Source organism: Pinus tabuliformis, chromosome 5_2 (assembly GCF_031772625.1).
Source record: "Pinus tabuliformis cultivar Carrire ecotype Pingquan chromosome 5_2, CPIR1, whole genome shotgun sequence".
In the NCBI taxonomy this organism is placed as follows: domain Eukaryota; kingdom Viridiplantae; phylum Streptophyta; class Pinopsida; order Pinales; family Pinaceae; genus Pinus; species Pinus tabuliformis.
The window spans coordinates 13,746,517-13,768,474 of record NC_142306.1 but is presented as its reverse complement, the minus strand read 5'-3'; the positions used below and the strand labels follow the sequence as shown (position 1 = coordinate 13,768,474).

At 45.1% G+C, this 21,958-nt stretch overlaps 2 non-coding genes and 1 pseudogene across 2 annotated transcripts; all 3 read right to left on the bottom strand.

Annotated features, from left to right (window-relative positions):
* Window positions 1-12,984: 12,984 nt before the first annotated feature.
* LOC149157236 (25S ribosomal RNA) lies at window positions 12,985-16,392 on the bottom strand. The gene has a single exon (XR_016262111.1). It is a non-coding gene; the product is annotated as a 25S ribosomal RNA (ribosomal RNA).
* A 247-nt stretch (window positions 16,393-16,639) lies between these two features.
* On the bottom strand, window positions 16,640-16,793 carry LOC149157235 (5.8S ribosomal RNA). Its single transcript, XR_016262081.1, has one exon. It is a non-coding gene; the product is annotated as a 5.8S ribosomal RNA (ribosomal RNA).
* A 2,531-nt stretch (window positions 16,794-19,324) lies between these two features.
* Window positions 19,325-21,137, bottom strand: LOC149157234 (18S ribosomal RNA; annotated as a pseudogene).
* Window positions 21,138-21,958: the final 821 nt, after the last annotated feature.

Here is a 21,958-nt window from a genome sequence, read left to right as displayed (position 1 = left end):
TTTCTGCATATCCAACTTGGGAGGTCGCTGACTGGGTGGTGGATGGGAGTGCCAAACGTGAGGAGAGTGGCTAGACTCACCCTCATGGTATTCATGGCCATTATACGCCTCCTCGTGGTCTAGCTCCTTGCCCTTTAGGAGTGCCTCCTGTATCTGGTTACCTATTCCTTTAAGCTCAAGTTGTATGTGGTTACTCATTCCTTGAAGCTCAAGTTCGATCTTGTTCACCGCAGTTTGGAGGGAGTGTACATGGTTTTCAATTTTGTCGATCCTTTCATTGGCCATCGCTTGAGCGCGAGTTTCTACCATACACCAACCTGATGAAAAATTGGGACCGCCTAAAAAATTTTTACTAAGAAATTGAATGGTACCACCTTGCTCAGCTCGTCGTCCTGATACTGATGGGCTAGGTCACCAATAAGCGCCCCGGAAGATCTCAGACTCGTTTTTTTTTCTTTTTTCTTTTTTTTTTTTGGAAAACTCCCAACGGAGTTTTACTCCTTCCTGATCAATACTGCAGTCGCCAAATCCTCAAAATGTCAATGCCGCCAAAAGTCCTACGAAAATTATATCCAGGTACAGGAACCCTTCACAACTACTCCGTGTTATAGAAATTTTTGTGCCTTGCATCACTGAGCATGAAATGTTGATAATCAAGGGATCCAAAGTCCCTAAACATGTTGTTCCTACCCCTAGAAGAACAAGGCCAGCAAACCACAGCACTGAACAAAAGTTCTCCACCTGAAAACACTCAAAAACAAGGCAATTCTGGATCATGTCAACTGCTCCACTGAGCATCTGCGCTGAATGTCAACTGCTCCACTGTCTACCTGCGTTGAATGTCAACTGCAAAGAAGGCTACATGCGCTGGGCGAGTTTGGACATGTGGCAGAGTCATTCCTAAAGGTGTCAATGCCCAGGAAGCTTCCAAAATGACACTTGGATCAGGCAATTCGACTGGTGATGAGTAAGAGGTTCCAAATCTCCAAGTGGAAGCAAGAACCTCCAAGTGGACTCAAGAACTGAAGTGGGAGAGGACACTAGTCAGCTTCATACCAGCATCAAGCTGACTCATCCTTTCTCCAAAACTCCTATATATAGATCTCTCTCATGAGGTCTATAGAGGCTAGAATTTGGTATTTGCAAAGAATTGATGTTGGTTTGTGGCTAGAAATATTGGGTGTGTTATGCTTTGAAAGGAGCTGAAGAAGGAATTCCATTCTGCTGGGAAGGAGATGCTGGATTGGAGCCCTATGGGTTGTATCACTTCCTGAACCCTGTTACTTTCAATAAAGCTATCTTGATTCTTTCCTATATGCTAGTGTATTTTGTATGATTGCATTGGTATATTTGATTTACTTCTAATCCTGAATCATTTATGAATATATGTTTTTGCCTTTGTATTGTGTTCTTCTCTTGTTGCAAGTAGCTATTCTCTTGTCACAGGTAGCCGTTCTCTTGTGATCTCGTGGGATTCAAGTAGCTGTTCTCTTGATCAAGCGAGGAGGCAAGTAGCTGTGGACACACAAAGGAAAGAGGATCTAGTTCGAGGGACAACCGGAAGACAACGGTAAGTCTGCCGATCTCCTCTCTTTCATATTTCATAAAGGAAGAAATCATGATAGCTGTATTCTTTTGTTGCTAAGGCATTGTCACACCTTAGGTGGATAAGATCGTCCTAAATAGGCATTTTTCCCCACAACAAATTGGTGACTCCACTGAGGATCCGGATTTGGTGTTACCGGATGGCGAACAGTGGGGCGCTATTGGTAAACTCTTTGACCATATCACTGTTTACTGCTCTTATTCATAATGTTGCTGTGCTTTATTCTATCAAGACTTTTAATCATACTCTTGGGTGCATGCAGATGTTGGTCCTATTCGTCCAGCAGTTCGTCCGAGACCGCCAGTCGCTGCCCCGGTAGTGGAGCCTGCTGGGAGAGTTATCCTTCGTGACCTTGACGATACTGAGACCCTTACAGTTGTGCAGGAGCAGGTTGAGAGCCTTACTCTCGGTATTCCATACCCACATATGGATACTCAGAAAAGACCATCTCCTGGCACTCGAACCACTTGAAGAAGGCATCAGTGAAAGTAATCTGAGGTTGACCAGCATGCCTAGACATGTGATCGACCCACCTCTGCATGCGTGGCTCGGTCGAAGAAGGCAAGTCGAGTATAATATACTGAGGCTGCATCAGTGGGATTTTCTCCAAGGCGAAGGCGGTCAGAATAGAACCAAATCCAAATTTCTTCAGCTTCCCGTCCTTCACCTTGGTCAACTGAATTTTCATCTGAACAAGTACTGCATCACACCGGTTGAATACTCTCGGTTGGAGACACTCCAAGGTGTGTTGCACATAAGATCTGTTGGCAACATGTAGAGTTGCGCTACCGGCCATCCTACCAATGGTATACAGAATGGACCTGAGAGACCTGTTAGTAATCTCACGGATAACAACCTTGCCGTCTCTGCTCGGCTGGGAACCTTCCCTGCAATACTGGTGGACATAATCTCTCACGGAGTCAGTCCCCCGGGCCGAACCTGACAAAGAAATGGGGGCACCTCGCCTTGACAATCCAGTCAAGAAGTAAATGTCCTTTATGGTCAAGGGGATGGATTTTCCCCTAATCTGGAATACTTGGTTAATGGGATCCCAAGCATCAAGCATATACTGCAGCAAAGTGATCTGTGCTCTCATGCTAGAGATACGGAAAAACTTCAGCAGGCCACAGTTCCGCAGCGCGTTCACCACGACAGGGTCATGGAGGGCAATCATGTCCTCCTCTTCATGTTCTCGTTCTCGCCATGTAAGGGACATTTTGCTCAAAGATCCCTGCAAAACAAACATGAGAAGGAGTAAGTTCCTGAGTTTGATGAAAAACTGGCAAAAAATTCATCAAAAAATGTGCTAAAAACTCAGTTTTCTGAGCCCAACGCAGGCAGAGAGTGTCCTACCTGCGTTGAAGGTCAGGCTGCCTTAAGGCAGCTTGACATTCAACGCAGGTTTCGAATGGGCAACCTACGCTGAAGTTAGGGCACCCTGGCAAAACCCCTGAGGCTCAGAAAGACTGGAAAACAGGCACAGAATGAAGAAAGGAAACCATGAAAAGAAAGAGCTAAGGTTTAGCTCCTACCTGGTCCAGACGGCGCCGAGAATTGTCCACAGAATCTCCCGAAATCAGCTGGTGAAAATCAAGGGGAAAGAGGCACCTCCAAAGCTCCAACAAACCAAATGCAAATGAAATGGTAAAATGAGAGGTAAAAACACTTTTTAATGGATTTTTACGTAGTTCAAAGCGAAATATTAGGGTTTTCATCTCATGATTATGTATTTCTAACTAAGTTTGATGCAGCAATTGAAAAGACAGTACTATTCTTGGAAAGAGAAAAGCTAGTAATGGTAAAAAATCAAAATTTGACTATATAATCGAGCAGTTTTAGCATAAAGTTCATGCTCGTTAAAAAATAAACGCAAGATCCGAGCAGTTTTAACGCGGTCTTCATGCTCGTTAAAAAATAAATATAAGCAGTGAGAAATGTTTCCTCCAGAGTTTAAGCTCATTTTTAAATAAAAAATGAACCTATCCCGGTAAATAACCACTGTGATCGTAAATTTATCAGCCATAAAAAGCCTTGGTCGTGTTTGCACCTGCCACCTCCACTTTCATTTGGCCGATCGTTTACCTCCATATGATTGTTTACCCATTTTGAGGAACAGCTGCGAAGAGTGATTCCACCTAGCCATCCTTGTGACACTGCCGTGATTGGAAAATTCCAACCTGTACCTGGAATCAGTTGCTATCCCTGTTTATCACTCGTTCCTCAAAAGACGAGTCTTCTTTAAGCTCTTTTCAACTGACTCGTAAAATATGAAAAGATTGCCAAGTTTTTGCCTTCCAACTCGTTAAAGGACTGGAAGAGCTATCCCTCCTCTAGATTTTAATCTTTTTGGACCTGAGGGATTATTGCACAAAAAGATCGAGCGCTTGTTTGATTCGGCTCGTTAAAGATATCGAAAACTCATCCCTTTTGTATTGTTTTATACTTTTTTGGACTTAAGGGATTAGATGACGAAAAAGGAATTTTGGAGTTGACTTTATGTACCTTTTCAAACTCTCTAAAAATGAAAAGGACCGAGTTTTCCTTGTCGTTAGACTCGTTAAAATGATTAAATAGCGACAAACTTGTCTTTAGACGAGAACGAGTTTCCCTATCGCTAGGCTCGTTAAAACATAGCGATGGGCTTGCCCGAAGGGCAAGTTATAGAACAAGCATATGTTATCCTCCTCAAGCTTAACAAAAATAAAGAGGTACTCGTCAGTAATGACTGGGGAAAAATTGGGAAAGATCAAGAAAACTTTGATGGTAGCAGGTCGCTCTTGAACATGACACTTTTCCTCCGTATCACATTCGGGTTGGGTTGTTTCATTCACCGGTCACATCACCATGGTCTTGCCATACCATCCATATTTGGGGTAATGCTACCGATCCATCGCATCAGTGTCGCCATATGTTCAAGAGAAGTCGTTCAGAAAGAGTCAACGGGGTCCCATCCACTGCCATACATTATCCTTCATCCATTCATGACCGCCACCCTGAATCATACGTCATAGATTGTTTTCACCTCCATTAAAATCATTAGCTCCGTTCCGTGTCACTGATGTGGGATTCATTAAGGCCCTCCTTTGACGGATCGCTCCTTGTCGACATCAGCTCATTATCCAAGGAGTTGATCTAGGAACCACCCGTTCAGTACTTTGAAGCTTGCATGCCTCAATGGCAAGTTTCTCACTTCCGGCGACAGGTATACATCAATGACCTTCGACCAGAAGATTTTACGTGGTGTTCGACGCCAAGTCCTTTATTCACACCACGTGAATTGTACTGCAGTACCTTGAGGGTCATTATCATTATCGGTGATTCCTCTCGCGCTTGTTAACGGTTTACATCATTGACCGGTAATCAAGCGATGTCTTTCCATGTTCGACTTCAGCGCAATTCTCACATGGATCGACTTGTACTTAGAGTGAAGATCGAACGAGTTTGAAGACCCCGGATCTAGTTTCATCCATCCGGGTCGCGATATATATTCAGGAAATATAAAGACATTTGACATGTACATCATTGCAGCAGATGATCATCCTACTCAAAGGATGATAATTTTCACCAAAATTATCAGTCTACCATCAGACGATCGTCTGTTCTATGTACAAAAATGAATTTATAAAGATGAGCATGGGAATGCCCGCCTCAGCTAGATCATGAAAGAAGAATGAATCATAATGTATTGTATTGTATTTTATTACAGGTCTCCTCCCGCAGATGGATGAACTTCGGACCCTCCTGGATAAAGCATTTCACCCGATAAACGGCCTCATACTTTAGGGGGCAACTGTTATAGACATTTTTGTGCCTTGCATCACTGAGCATGAAATGTCAACAATCAAGGGATCCAAAGTCCCTAAACATGTTGTTCCTACCCCTAGAGGAACAAGGCCAGCAAACCACAGCACTGAACAAAAGTTCTCCACCTGAAAACACTCAAAAACAAGGCAATTCTGGATCATGTCAACTGCTCCACTGAGCATCTGCGTTGAATGTCAACTGCTCCACTGTCTACCTGCGTTGAATGTCAACTGCAAAGAAGGCTACCTGCGTTGGGCGAGTTTGGACATGTGGCAGAGTCATTCCTCAAGGTGTCAATGCCCAGGAAGCTTCCAAAATGACACTTGGATCAGGGAATTCGACTGGTGATGAGTAAGAGGTTCCAAATCTTTAAGTGGAAGCAAGAACCTCCAAGTGGACTCAAGAACTGAAGTGGGAGACGACACTAGTCAGCTTCATACCAGCATCAAGCTGACTCATCCTTTCTCCAAAACTCCTATATATAGATCTCTCTCATAAGATCTAAGGAGGCTGGAATTTAGCATTTGCAAAGAATTGCTGTTGGTTTGTGGCTAGAAATATTGGGTGTGTTATGCTTTGAAAGGAGCTGAAGAAGGAATTCCATTCTGCTGGGAAGGAGATGCTGGGTTGGAGCCCTATGGGTTGTATCTCTTCCTGAACGCTGTTACTTTCAATAAAGCTATCTTGATTCTTTCCTATATGCTGGTGTATTTTGTGTAATTGCATTGGTATATTTGATTTACTTCTAATCCTGAATCATTTATGAATATGTATATTTGCCTTTGTATTGTGTCCTTCTCTTGTTGCAAGTAGCTGTTCTCTTGTCACAGGTAGCTATTCTCTTGTGATCTCGTGAGGAGGCAAGTAGCTGTGGACACACAAAGAGAAGAGGATCTAGTTCGAGGGACAACCGGAAGATAACAGTGAGTCTGCCGATCTCCTCTCTTTCATATTTCATAAAGGAAAAAATCATGATAGCTGCATTTGTTTGTTGCTAAGGCGCTGTCACACCTTAGGTGGATAGGATCGTCCTAAATAGGCATTTTTCCCCACAACACCCGGGCACCCAAACACGGCATGGCACGACCCAAACAAAGGCATGAGGGTAGGAATATCTTTTACTGTAATACATAAATATACCTAGTGTAACATGCCCTTAAGGTCTTCAACATTTTCTTTTGACTCTTCGATTCAACTATAACACTTTAACATGTGCTAGGCCTATTTCAATGAGAAAGAAAATCAATGATATATATATATATATATATATATATATATATATATATATATATATATATATATATATAGATATTTCTTTTCTTGAATAAATACAAATATCAAAAGTACATTTATCAAGACCGAACCCAGTTACACTTTCTTCAACACCCCCTCTTAACTAGGAAGGTATTCATAAATCATTACAAGGTGTTTGGCTATTTTTCAATCTTGAATAATTCACATAAGAGAAACGAGATTGGAAACCCATCTATTATAGCATCATATTAGCCAAAATTGTTCATAGCAAGCCCTTGACTAACAACTTTATCTCTCATAAGATCAGAGCACAATGTTGGTGAGGCCAATGGCTTATAGACACCTTAGTCACTATCCCTCAAGGTACATACCCACCCAAGTGTTCCCTGAGTATTACCTTCTAAGACAATTCTTGTCTTGGGTTCCCAGCCCTCAAAGAATATTTCTCCTCTTGCCTACTCTTGTCTGGGATGCCCTACACATCCTCAAAGAGCATCAGATACCATATTATTACCCAGTCCTCCCATTCTTTCTTTCCAAGTGAAGACAATAATTTTGTGTCTATCTCTTCCCCTTGATTGAGGAAGACATGCCCAAGTTTCCTCTAATAAGGAACTTGCCCAAGCTCCTTTGTAGTTGGTAACTTGTTAGAACTCCCTCTTAGCTAGGGACTTGTCCATTCATCAACAACGTCTTCTTCATGGGTCCTTCAGCTGCTTTATCTCCTTCTTTCCTTCAATGTCATGAAGTCTTTGTTTGAACTTCTTCTTGGTAGGGTACCGGCCATCAATCACTTTCCCTCCTGGTTTGTCATGTCATTTCTCCCTTCGTGGAAAGTGGCCTTCTTGATATATATCAGGTCCTTTTTGTCATCTAGCTACTCCTTTTTCATCTTGTCTATCCTTCATAATACTTATCACATGGATGCTTAGTTGTACTTGCTTGTTCCCATACTTTGATTTAGTGGCCCTTCATGAATTCATCGTGATATTTCTTCAACATCAAATGATGCTTTTGTTGGATGGCCTCTTCATCATGACATATTTGTAGAGTTGAATGGGTTATTTGCACCTTACTATCTCTAAGGCCTTCATAGCTGTCAAGGGTCCTTTGATCTTTTTCTTCCTTTGTCAGATTTGCCATGCCTTCTTTCGAGAGATGTTGAGGAATCGTTTCATATAGTTATTCTTTGTGACCATGATGTTCTTCACATGCTTGATCTCTTTCTTCATTTTCTTCTTCTTGGATTGATTAGTCAACCACCTTATACTCCTTATGAGAGCACTTCTTCATGTTGACCTTTACTCCATTGTAGTACATGCCTCCAAGCATATCGTTGGTGAAAGAGATCCTTTTACTCTTTATCATGATTCTATAACTTTTCCCATGACCCAATATATATCATGACATGACTTAAAATTTTATGCATACATACCTCATCTTGATTATGCTTTTATCGTCTTGGCTTTATTTGATAGTTCTCCTCGATTGGTGTAGCCTTTCTTGCTTCATCTTCTCTCACCCGTATATCATCCTTTCTTGAACCCCATAAATGGGACTCCCAAGGGGACATCTACCCCCTTATGTACGAACCTTATTTTGAAGATTCTATCAGAGGATCTTGAAGACCCTTACCTTGCAAATGTTTCTTCCCTTGATGATGGAGGGCTTCTAAGAATTTTGATGATGATCAATCATTTTTTCATTGTCGATGAGACCCTATAATAGCTATGCTCCTTCTATGTGAATATCTTGAGCTATATCTACACCATGCTCCTATATTCTAGAAGATATATTTAACCATGCAATCTGTTCTATTTCTATATGCTCCTATACTACTCAAAACTTTGAAAGAAGACTTTAAGCAAAGAGGTTGACTTAGTCATAGGAGGATCTTCCTTCTTTTGCTTCTTGTCGTCTTCTTTCACTTCTTGAGTTACATGAGCTTCTTCCCTTTTTCTCTTGTTGTTGTTGTCCTTCTTAAGTTTAGGACAATCCCTTTTGTAGCATCCATATTCTTGGCATCCAAATCATTGGACTTTGGACATGTAGTGGTCCCAACCAATTTGTTACTTTCCTTGCAAAAATACATTGAGGTATACTCAGAAGGGGACATATACTTACTTGATAGAGTTTGAGATGTAGTGAACTTGCTTTCTTCTTGAAGACTTGATGGCTTGCCTTCCTTAGATCTTGATGTTCTTCAAGTTTCTTTCTTCAAATGGACTTGCTTGATGACTTGACTCGTAGTGCCTTTCATTTTTCAAGATGGTGTAGCTTGATGTAGGTCCCTCTTTGATTTGTTCTTCTTGTAGGTGCCTTTATACAAGGCGTTTCTTCTTGCTTTGTAGTCTTCCATGATGAATGATAGATGGTAGAACTTCTTGTCCTTGATGTGATTGAGACTTCTTGGCTTGATGCTTCAACCTTGTGGATGTTCTTGAGATTCCCTTTCCTTGATGTGTCACCTTAGCTCTGATACTGCGTTGAATAATTTGGGGCAATGAGGTGTAGCAGGATTCTTCTAGACTTGATAAGAATTTGTGAATATTTTTTACAATTTATATTGTTATCTTAATATTCTTCTCTTCTTATTAATGAATGTGTGTTTACTTCATCAAACTGGTGCCAAAAGCATAAGAACAAGAACACAAGATGTTGGCTTTCTGCCAAGGAAAAACCTCTCTCTCTCAGAGAGGAAAACCCTTTCGTAAATTTCTCTTATTTAAGCATTTATTGGTCATTGCGAAGCCCTAGACCCTTGAAAATAATATCCTCCAAGCACAAGTCAAGTCCTTCCTCCTCTCCACACTTTGTTTCTTTGGCACTTCATTCCCCGGCACTGTGTCCTTCTTTCAAATTTTGATAGTTCTTGGTGGACTAGCTCTAGAAGAGACTCTAACCTTTGATCATTAGCAAGATCCTTTACGAATTAAGAAATCTTCATTCTCTTGACCAACCAAGACTTTTTCTTGATGTGAGGTTGCAGACTCAATGTACACCAAGTTTACTGCACTTGGGGCGATTTCCATCATGACGAGACATGGAAACCCTAAATTTCCCACACTTGGGAGGCTTTCGACCAGGCGGGACATGGAATCCCTGGGTTCCCTGCAATTTGGCTACTTTTGTCAAGGAAGGACTACGAGATCACATGTCACGCTCCTATCCTAGTGGTAGTATTTCAACCACACATAAGCGGGTGCGGCACCGCCATACTTTTTCCTTTTACCAATACTTGAGTACATGGTCTGCGCCTACTTCAACACTCAGTCAATTTTCCAATAAGTGTTCTTAACAATGTAGTGAAAATAACTTACCATCAATTTATCTTCTTCAATTATTCTTTCAACCCGTCATGTCGTGTGGTCATGCTGCACTACCTACGGCCTGCATGACACAACTCCACACCTGAACTATGAACCTGTCCGCCCGACTTTCCGTTCCACGATGCCCAAACTCTGCCTACCGGTGTGGTCCATAGTGAGGGTGCATGGCCCACATGCAGTGCGGCCTACCTACCCAATCCCTAACCCACCCTGCTCTACCTGTCCGCACTACCAAGTCTGACCCACCCGCTATAATCTACCCACCGGTGCGGCCCTCTTACTCGCATCCTTCTCTTCCTTTTGTTTTTGCCCAACCCTTTCCTTCGCACTTGTTTTGTGATGTGGAAGTCTGAGTTCGATGTCCCTTCGTTGAATGCCATCCTCCTTACTTATACGCATCCTTTCACCCAAGGGTCATGTCTCTTGGGGATAACAAGGGTTGGCTCCATCAACATGCATGTCTGGTTGACCTGCCATATAACCTCGACACACCCCATTCCAATGAGCCGCCACATCCCTTCATGTGCATTGTCGCACCCATGGGTCAACTCCAACACTTAGCTAATTACACCTATCATCGCACGTCGCACATCTACCCACATCCTAACTCATCCACAATGGCCACCTCTTTCATCTGGGCACCCAACAATGGTCGCCCGTGCGCCTTCCATCAGTGACTCACCCATCGTGCATGTATCAAGGGGTGTGTGCCATGCCCAACACGGTGTGCCCACTATGAGTGCGCCCATCACCATCGCGCATAAGAGAATTCCATGCCAAGTCTTCGCATATAACCGAATGCTCACCCGAGTCGCATATAACCAAACACAGGTGCCTGTGCTACGGGTTCAGTCTTTCGGCTCTCTCGGGTGCTCCCGGCCCAAATACCTGACACCCGAGCCCCCCCCCCTATACATGGTAGAGGTTTCCAGTGCGATGGGACATGGAAACCCTAGATTTCGTGCACTTGGGTACCTATCATCACAGCGAGGTAGGGGAACCCCGCTTTCCCCACACTTGAACGGTTCCCATCGTAACAAGGCATGGAAACCCCAAGTTCTAGAGATAGACTAGGCAAGCAGCTTCCACCCCACCTAGAAATGGAAACCCTAAGTTCATAAGACTTGGGTAGTTCTTCATCATTCCGCAACATGGAAACCATGAGTTCCATAAACTTGGGTGATTTCAGTCGTGTTGCAACATGGAAACCCAAGTTCCCTACACCGGGGCCACGGTTTTCGCCCGGGTGGGAGATGGAGACCCCAGAGGTTCCCAGAATTAGGCGGTTTCCTTCATGCCATGAAACAAAATCGCCCGAGTTTCGCGGACTTGGGCGGTTCTCTATCGTTTCGCGGCATGCAAACCCAAGTTCCTTGTACCTAGGTCACGGTTTCTATCATGGTGGGACATGGAAGACCTCGAGTTTCCCATAATTGGGCGGTTTCCATCATGCCATGGAATGGAAAGCCCCATGTTCGGTAGACTTGGGCAGTCATTCCCTGTCGCGCGATGACATGGAAACCTGAAGCTCCCAAAACTTGGGTGGTCGTTCCTTGTCATGCGATGTCATGGAAACCCAAAGCTCCCCAGACTTAGGCAATAGTTTTAGCCGTGGCGTGAGTGAAACCCGCATTTGCCAGAGTTGGGTAGCAATTTTTATCGTGACCTGAAATGGAAACCCGATGTGTCCACTGCCTTGGGTAGAAGTTTCCATCGCACAGCGAAATGGAGACCTCGAGTTCCCCGGACTTTGGCAGATTTTCGTTGCCCCACGACATGGAAATATAAAGTTCCACAGACTCTCAGGCGATTCAGGGTGCCATGACATGGAAACCCCAGGTTTTCCCAGACTTGGGTGGCTTCCGTCGGTGGTTCCAGCCACGCCGCGACATGGAAACTGCGAGATCCCCAGACTTGGGTAGTGTTTTCGAAACACCCCAAGATCCCCATACTTGCGAGTTGGTTTACATCATCATGGAAACCCCAAGTTTCCTACTTTGGGGCATTGTTGAAAACCTCACGTTTCCATCATGCCATAAAATGTGGAAACCCTCGGTTGCATCAAGAGGCAGGACATGGAAACCCCAAGTTTCCCAGACTTGGGTGCTGCTAGTTTTGGCCATGGCGCGACATGGAAACCCCAAGTTTCCCAGGCTTGAGCGCCAGGGCACGACATGGAAACCCTAAGCTTCCCAGGCTCGGGTACCAGGGCGCAACATGGAAACCCCAAGTTTCCCCAGGCTTGGGTACCGACGGTTTTGCTCGTGATGCGACATGGAAACCCAAAGTTTCCCAGGCATGGGTGCCAGGGCGCGACATGGAAACCCCAAGTTTCCCTAGGCTTGGGCGTTGCCAGTTTTGGTCGTGGCTTGACATGGAAAGCCCAAGTTTCCCCAGATTTGGGCACCGGGGTGCAACTTGGAAACCCCCAATTTTGGCACGACATGGGAACCCCAAATTTTTTTGCGCCAGGCGGAAGCCCCAGATTTTACGTGCCGAATGGAAACCCCAATTTTTTTTTGTGTCAGGCGGAAGGCCCAAATTTTAGGTGCTAGGTGGAAACCCAAAATTTTGGGTGCTGGGGCGCGGCATGGAAACCACAATTTTTCCAATGCTTGGGCGCCTTTTTCATCATCAGGTGGAAACCCAAAATTTTGGTCACTAGGTCGCAGCATGGAAACCCCAATTTTTCCCATGCTTGGGCACCCTTTTCGTCGCAATGTGGAAACCTGAAATTTTGGGCGTCGGGGCAAAAAAAATGGAAACCCCAAAATTTTAGGCATTGGGGTGCGACATGGAAACCCCAAAATTTTGGGTACCAGAGTGCAACATGAAAACCCCAATTTTCTCGAGCTTCAGCACCTTTCTCGTCGTGGCGTGGAAACCCCAAATTTCCCACCCCCAAGCAATAAAAAATTGTCATCTAGAGGAAGAGGCAAAGGTGCGAGAGTGGAAGGGTTGTCCGGATTTGTTTGTGACAAGAGCAAAGCTCTAAATCGAGGTGACCAAGGGCTGAATCTCAGTGGATCATGGCAGCAAGGCCACTCTGCCACTTACAATACCCCATCGTGTATTTAAGTCGTCTGCAAAGGATTCTTCTCAATGACCGTTTGGAATTGAACTTCAAAGCTGCCTCGACCAAGATGCTTCACAGTCACGGTTTGCAAATGACACAGGCCCCTGGGGGCGAAAAAGCGACGCCCCTAATGTGGGTCAAGATACAGTCGAAGAGTGATATGCACCGCTTCTAGCATGGATTCTAACTTAGACGCATTTAGTCATAATCCGAAACACGATAGCTTCGTGCCACTGGATTTTCAACCAAGAGCAATGACCAATTGTGTGAATCAATGGTTCCTCTCGTACTAAGTTGAATTACTATTACGGTGCGGTTCATCAGTAGGGTAAAACTAACCTATCTCACAATGGTTTAAACCTAGCTTACGTTCCTTATTGGTGGGTGAACAATCCAACACTTGGTGAATTATGCTTCACAATGATAGGAAGTGCTGGCATCGAAGGATCAAAAAGCAACGTCGCTATGAATGCTTGGCTGCCACAAGCCAGTTATCCCTGTGGTAACTTTTCTGACACCTCTAGCTTCAAATTCCAAAAATCTAAAGGATCGATAGGCCATGCTTTCATAGTTTGTATTCGTACTAAAAATCAAAATCAAAAGAGCGTTTATCCTTTTGCTCCACACGAGATTTCTATTCTCATTGAGCTGATCTTAGGACACCTGGGTTATCTTTTAATAGATGTGCTACCCCAACCAAACTCCCCACCTAACAATGTCTCTTGCCCAGATCAACCCACTGAAACATGCCTTAAGGACAAAAACAGGGGCAGTGCCCCATCTCTGCCCCATGGAATAAGTAAAATAATGTTAAAAGTAGTGGTATTTCACTTGCGCCAAAAACAGTTCCCACTTATTCTACACCTCTCAAGTCATTTCACAAAGTCAAACTAGAGTCAAGCTCAACAGGGTCTTCTTTGCCTACTGATTCTGCCAAGCCCATTCCCTTGGCTATGGTTTCGCTAGATAATAGATAGGGACACTGGGAATCTCATTAATCCATTCATGTGTTTCACTAATTAGATGACGAGGCATTTGACTACCTTAAGAGAGTCATAGTTACTCCCACCGTTTACCCGCGCTTGGTTGAATTTCTTCACTTTGACATTCATAGCACTAGGCAGAAATCACATCGCGTCAAAATCCTTAGGGACCATTGTAATGCTTTGTTTTAATTAAATAGTCGAATTCCTCTTTTCCATACCAGTTCTGAGTCAACTATTCGACGCCTAGGGAAAAGCCCCCAGTAGGGGGCATTCTGCTCATAGCCCAATTAGCACGTGACTACCTGCCCTCACCAAGAGAGCAGCTCATACAGACTACCGACAGGCCACAAGTTGAGGGTGCAGATCCCTAGGCCCAACCCTCAAAGCTAATCCTTTTCCCGAAGTCACAGATCCGTTTAGCTGACTTCCCTTCCCTACATTGTTCTATTGACCAGAGGTTGTTCACCTTGGAGACTTGATGTGGTTATGAGTACGACCGAGCATGAATGGTACTCGGTCCTGCAAATTTTTAAGGGCCACTGAGGGCGCACCGGACATTGCAAGACGTGCGGTGCTCTTCCAGCTACTGGACCCTATCTCCGGGTGAACCGATTCTAGGGTGGGAAAGCTGTTAAAAAGAAAAGATAACTCTTCCGGGGCACCCGACGATGTCTTTGGATTTCCTAACATTGCCGCCCACCACCACATCCCAGTTCAAGAATATTAACTCGATTCCCTTTCGATGCTCGTGCAGAGTTCACCCTTGATACAAGGCTTCCCCATCTCTTAGGATCGACTAACCCATGTCCAAGTGCTATTCACAAGGAACCTTTCCCCACTTTAGTCTTCAAAGTGTACATTTCAATATTTTCTACTACCACCAAGATCTACACTGAGGGCTAATCTACCCAAGCTCATGCCCGAGGTTTCTCAACAACCCCAATGTCCTCCTACTCATCGGAGCCAGGCAATTGCTCCGACGGTTGAGTATAGGTTGCGCGCTTTAGCGCCATCCATTTTTGGGGCTATTTGATTTAGCAGGTGAGTTGTTACACACTTCTTAGCGGATTTCAACTTCCATGACCACCATCCTGTTGTCTTAATCAACCAACACCCTTTGTGGGATCTAGGTTAGTGCGCAATTCAGCACCATAACTCGACTTTCGGTTCATCCCGCATCGCCAGTTCTCTCTTGCCAAAAATGGCCCACTTGGAGCTCTCGATTCCACGGCACGGCTCAATGGAGTAGCCGCACCCTCTTACCTATTTAAATTTTTAGAATAGGCTGACAGAATTATGCCCTCGATGCCTCTAATCATTTTCTTTACTCGGTAAAACTCGCGCGTGAGCTCCATCTATCCTGAGGGAAACTTTGGAGGAAAATAGCTACTAGATGGTTCGATTAGTCTTTCACCCCTATACCCAAGTCAAATGAACTATTTTCATGTCAGTTTCCCTACGAGCCTCCACCACAATTTCCTCTAGCCTCACCCTGCTCAGGCATAGTTCACCATCTTTTGGGTCCCAACAAGTGTGCTCGTACTCGAACCCTTCGAATAAGCTCAAGGTTGGTCGAAGATGCACCCCCCAGAGAGGGCATCTCGCCTGTTAGCTTCCTTGTACCTCGGAGGTTTTCAAACCCACCGACTCACACACATGTTAGACTCCTTGGTCTGTGTTTCAAGACGGGCCGAATGGAAAGCCCGCCAACCAACACCATGAGTGCGCAGTTGCACTTGGCATGCCACAAGGGCGCATGCTTCGTTCCTCAACCACCGCAATGGCAAACTGATAGGCAGTAATCCACTCGTGCTAGTGACGATGCAGCAGCCCATCTTGGTTTGCACCTCAAGTCGAGTGGCAGACCAACCTGAGCAATTCCACATCTGACCTAGACGCATCGACAACCTCCATTCACTTGCCTCCCGGCAATTTCAATAACTCTTTAACTCTCTTTTCAAAGTCCTCTTCATCTTTCCCTCGCGGTACTTGTTCGCTATCGGTATCTCGCTCGTATGTAGCCTTTGATGGAATTTACCACCCAATTAGGGTATCATTCCCAAACAACTCGACTCGCCAACAATGCCTTGTGATGCGGCAGGGTCTTGGACCAACAGGGCTGTCACCCTCTCAGGCACCCCCTTCCAAGGGACTTGGCCCAAGTCCATCGCTGAGGATACTTCTACAGACTATAATTCAGGCGACGCTGCCACCTGATTTTCATGATGGGCTCTACCCGGTTCGCTCGCCACTACTAGAGGAGTCCTTGTAAGTTTCTTTTCCTCCACTTAATTATATGCTTAAACTCAATGGGTGTTCTCGCCTGAGATGAGGTTGAAATGTTGGAGCTAAATCCGCCTTACCCGATGGGAGGACAAGAGAGAGAAAAGTAAGTTTGAGCAATGCTGCACAAAGCCCACATCAACTAATGCCGACTGCCCATCCAAAGGGACAAGATCACCACTCGCTGACACATGCCACAAAACATCGCTTGAGGTATTTCAGCCAACTGCACCGCATTGGGCACGGACAACCAACTCTGCTACTCCCTAACATATTGCAGGGAGCGCGTTTGAATGGGATGCGACGCCCAGACAGATGTCCCCTCGACCGAGGCCTCAGGCACAAATTGTGTTCAAAAACTCAATGATTCACGGGATTCTGCAATTCACACTAAGTATCACATTTCTCTACGTTCTTCATCGTAACAAGAATCAAGATATTCGTTGTCGAGAGTCATTTCCACGTATTACCAAAAAATCCGCCACAACACTGAATAGGGGCACCCCCACAACAAATGTAAGGCTAAGGGCCAAAAGGAGGAAAGGAAGAAAAATGCATGAAAGAAAGAGAAACAAAGGTGTCTACCCCCCTCACAGGAGGAGGCTCAAACAAAGAACAATCTCCCTGAGCCCCACACCCTTGCAAAAAAGGGGGAAATGCATGGAACAACAATCAAGAAGGACTAGGGTGGCCACCCCGGGAGCTCGCACTGCTTTTAATCCTTCCCAAACACCAGTCCACAAAAATTCCCCCTTTTCTCCGTAAAGTTAGGGATCGAAAGGAAGAAGGGAAGAAAACAAGGTGAAATAAATAGAGATCAAACGTGGCTACCGACTCACAAGCGGAGGCTCAAACAAAGCGCAAGCCCCCCAAGCCCCGTTCCTTTGCAAAAAGGGGGGAATTGAAGAGGACGACAATCGAGAAGGACTAGGGTGGCCACCCTCAGAGCTCGCACTACGTTTCGTCCTTCTCGAACAACAATCCACAATAATCCCAGCTTTTCTCCATAAAGCTAGGGGCCAAAAGGAAGAAGGGAAGAAAACAACATGAAAGAAAGGGATATCAACCATGGCTACTGGCTCACAAGGGAGGCTTCAAATAGAGAAAAAGCTTTCCCAACCCTGTGCATTTGCAAAAAGGGGGAACTGCAGGGGATGCCGATTGAGAAGGACTAGGGTTGCCACCCCAGGAACTCACACTACGTTTCATCCTTCTTGAACACCAATCCACAACAATCCCTCCTTTTCTTTGTAAAGCTAGGGGCCAAAAGGAAGAAGTGAAGAAAACAACATGAAAGAAAGAGAGATTTCAAATGTGTCTATCAGCTCACAAGGGGAGGCTCAAATAGAGAACAAGATTCTCCAACCCCGTGCCTTTGCAAAAAGGGGGGAACTGCAGGGGATGACGATCGAGAAGGCCTAGGGTGGCCACCCCTAGAAGTTGCACTGCTTTTCATTCTTCTTAAACACCAATCCACAACAATCCCACCTTTCCTCCACTAGGGGCCAAAAGAAAGAAGGGAAGAAAACAACATGAAAGAAAGAGATATCAAATGTGGCTACCGGCTCAAAAGGGGAGGCTCAAATAGAGAACAATCTTCCCAAACCCCGTGCCTTCACAAAAATGGGGGAACTGCAGGGGATGGTCATCGAGAAGGACTAGGGTGGCCACCCAGGGAAATCACACTACTTTTCATCCTTCTTGAACACCAATCCACAACAATCCCACCTCTTCTCCATAAAGCTAGGGGCAAAAGGAAGAAGGGAAGAAAACAATACCAAAGAAACAAAGATCCCAAGAAAAGAGAGAAGATCGACAAAACACTAAGCGGATGTCCACTAACCAAAAAAAAATCAAACAAGGCACCCAATCAAAAAGCATCCCACCTCTTCACACCCTCCCACATACATTATGGCACAACACCCTTTCTAGCTTACAACATAACAAACAACAATCAAACAACCAAGCAAATAAATGACAACCTAAGCTTGACCACTACAAAAGACAAGCGTCGCGATGAGACCAGTGTTGTCACAGGCTGAAACTCAATGCTGGAGAAAGCCACGGGCCACAAATACATCGTTGGTGCAAGGCCACTAAAGAGAGGGATGTCTGCAAAGCGTGCACCACGAAACAAAGAAATGACCAAGTCCCACAAAAAAACCACAATCCAAAGGGAGGAACAAAGACACAACCTACTACTTCTTTTTCCCTTAGAAGGGGAGTGGCTCATGAGAGGACGAGGAATTCCCTTGAGGGCAAAGGCACAAGATAAGATTGCCACCCTCATTCCCATTGGTGGGGAAAATTGTGATCTCGATGGAGCTCAGACCAAGTGAGGGGTTTTTCATTACCTGGACACCCAACCCTTCCATGAAGGCATGTCGAGGAATAGTCGGGAGGACTAGGGTTGCCAGCCCAATGGGTTGAACTGCTCTTCATCCATCCCATACTGACCCCACCCTGACAATTTCCCCTCACGGAAGGTTTGAGCTACTAGGTGCGCACGCAGCCACTCCCTCGACCCAACCACCACCAGAAAATCTCACCCAAGTAACACATCAACCACCGCCGCCTTTTCAAGAGAACCAACTATGGAAGCCTGCACCCTTTCCCCATGCCTTCCAACAAACAAAAGACCAAGCACCACTACCACGAATGAGTCTAAATTTATCCAATGTATTTCCCAAGCAACTCAACTGCAACAGCCATGCCTGGCCAAACAGATCGTCGGAAGGGCTCCCAAGAAACAAGCTTCCAAACCCCCTACAAAAACACATTGGGGGAAAGAAAAACAAAGGATGGGTGGGACAAGCACAAGCATGGCTTGCAAGCACACACACAAAAAAACAAGCATTACCTCAAGACAAGCAACCAACAATGTTCCCACCAAACACCAAACCCGCTCCCCTGGAGACACAACACATAGTCTCACATTGCAATCGAAACCCAACCAACCCAAACCAAAAAAGAAAACCTTTTCTATCAATGATCCTACTACAGGTTCACCTACGGTAACCTTGTTACAACTTCTCCTTCCTCTAAATGATAAGATTCAATGAACTTCTCATGACATCGACGGTAGTGAACCACCATTGTCAACGCAATCCGAACACTTCACCGGAACATTTAATCGGTAGGAGCGACGGGTAGTGTGTACAAAGGGTAGGGACGTAGTCAACACGAGTTGATGACATGTGCTTACTAGGAATTCCTTGTTGAAGACCAATAATTGCAATGGTCTATCCCCATAATGATGCAATTTGAGAAGATCTCCCAATCCTCTCGAACCAGGAATAAAAACTCATTGGTTGCATCAGTGTAGCACGCGTGTGGCCGAGAACATCTAAGGGCATCATAGACCTTTTATTGCCTCAAACTTCCATGGCCTAAATGGCCATCGTCCCTCTAAGAAGATGGTTGTGAAGGGGAACCTTTGCATAGCTAGTTAGTAGGCAGAGGTCTCGTTCATTATCGGAATTAACTAGACAAAACGCTCCACCAACTAAGAATGGCCATGCACCACCACCCATAGAATCAAGAAAGAGCTCTCAATCTGTTAATCCTTACTATGTCTAGACTTGGTAAGTTTCCCCTTGCTTAGTCAAATTAAGCCGTAGGCTCCACTCTTGGTGGTGCCCTTCAATCAATTCCTTTAAGTTTCAACCTTGCGACCATACTCCCCCTGGAACCCAAACACTCTGATTTCTCAGAAGGTTCTAGCGGAGTCCTTAGAGCAACATCCACCGATCCCTGGTCGGCATCGTTTATGGTTGAGACTAGGACGGTATCTGATCATCTTCGAGCCCCCAACTTTCATTCTTGATTAATGAAAACATCCTTGGAAAATGCTTTTGCAGTGGTCCATCTTTCATAAATCCAAGAACTTCACCTTTGACATTGAAACACGAATGCCCCTGATAGTCCCTATTAATCATTACTCCGGTGCTGAAGGCCAACACAATAGGACCAGACTCCTATCACGTTATTCCATGCTAATGTACTCAGAGCATAAGCTTGCTTTGAGCACTCTAACTTTTTCAAAGTAACAGCGCTGGAGCTGCGACCCAATGAATTAAGGCCAGGAGCATGCCACTAACGAAAGGGATGGAAGGGCAGGTGCACACCAAGTAGACAGATCGGCCTTTACGACCCAAGATCCAACTATGGGCTTTTTAACTGCAAAAACTTAAATATACGCTATTGGGGCTTGAATTACCACAACTGCTGGCACTAGACTTGTCCTCCAATGGATCCTCGTTAAGGGATTTAGGTTGTAGTCATTCCAATTACTAGACTCGATGAGCCCAATATTGTCATTTATTGTCACTACCTCCCCATGTCAGGATTAGGTAATTTGTGTTCCTGCTACCTTCCTTGGATGTGGTAGCCGTTTCTCAGGCTCCCTCTCCTGAGTCGAACCCTAATTCTCCATCACCTATCACCACCATGGTAGGCCTCTATCCTACCGTCGAAATTTGATAGGGTAGAAATTTGAATGAAGCATTGCCAGCACAAGGGTTGTGCGATCCGTCGAGTTATCATGATTCACCGGAGAAGCGGGCAAGCCCACGCCAGCCTTTTATCTAAAAAATGCATCCCTTCCAAATAGTTGAGACTTGGTGCACATATTAGCTCTAGAACTACTACGGTTATCCGAGTAGTATGGTACCATCAAAAAAGCTATAACTGATTTAATGAGCCATCCGCAGTTTGACGGTATGACTTAGTTCATACTTAGACATGCATGGCTTAATCTTTGAGACAAGCATATGACTATTGGTAGGATCAACCAGGTAGCACCCTCCCACTTCAAAGGGCATTCCGGGCACTCTCTTACCAAGAGCCAACCTAAACACCCATCAAGTCAAAGAGATATCAAAATATCATGTAAAACTTTTATGCTTTGCACCTCTTGCATCACAAGAAGGAAGCACACACAACATGCCAAGGACATGGTGAACAAATAGGTAGACCTGTCGAGCCACAACGCACCAAGGCCACTTTGGAGTTTGCAACCATGCCACAACTGACAATAAAATGAGCGATCACTCACCCACTCCCTTAGAAATGCCTCCAAAAGCCTCCACACCCTACACCGAGGCCACCTAGGAGTCCACCCGGACAGTAGCAACAGTGGACCTCGATCTCCCGATTTCCTGTGGCAGCCTCAATGCAAAGGAAATAAATGGAGAATGACCAACCACACAACCTCTATATTATAAATGAGCCCCAACCCTCCCCGCCCCGCACCGAGGCCACCTAGGAATCCACCCAGACAACAACAACGATGGACCTCAATCTCCCGATCACCTGCGGCAGCCTCGATGCGAAGGAAAAGGAAGGAAATAAAAAGAAGACCACCGACTGCCATACAAACCTCCTCACCCCACGCCAATGCCACCTAAGATTCCACCCGGATAGCAGCAATAGTGGACCTCAATCGGATGGTCGCCTACAGCAGTCTCAACACAAAGGCAAGAGAAGGAAATAATACAAGACAAACCAAACCAACAACCTCCCTTAGAAATGTCCCCCAACCCTCCTCTCCCCCCATAGAGGCCACCTAGAAGTCCACCCAGACAGCAATAATGATGGACCTCGATCGCATGATCGCTTG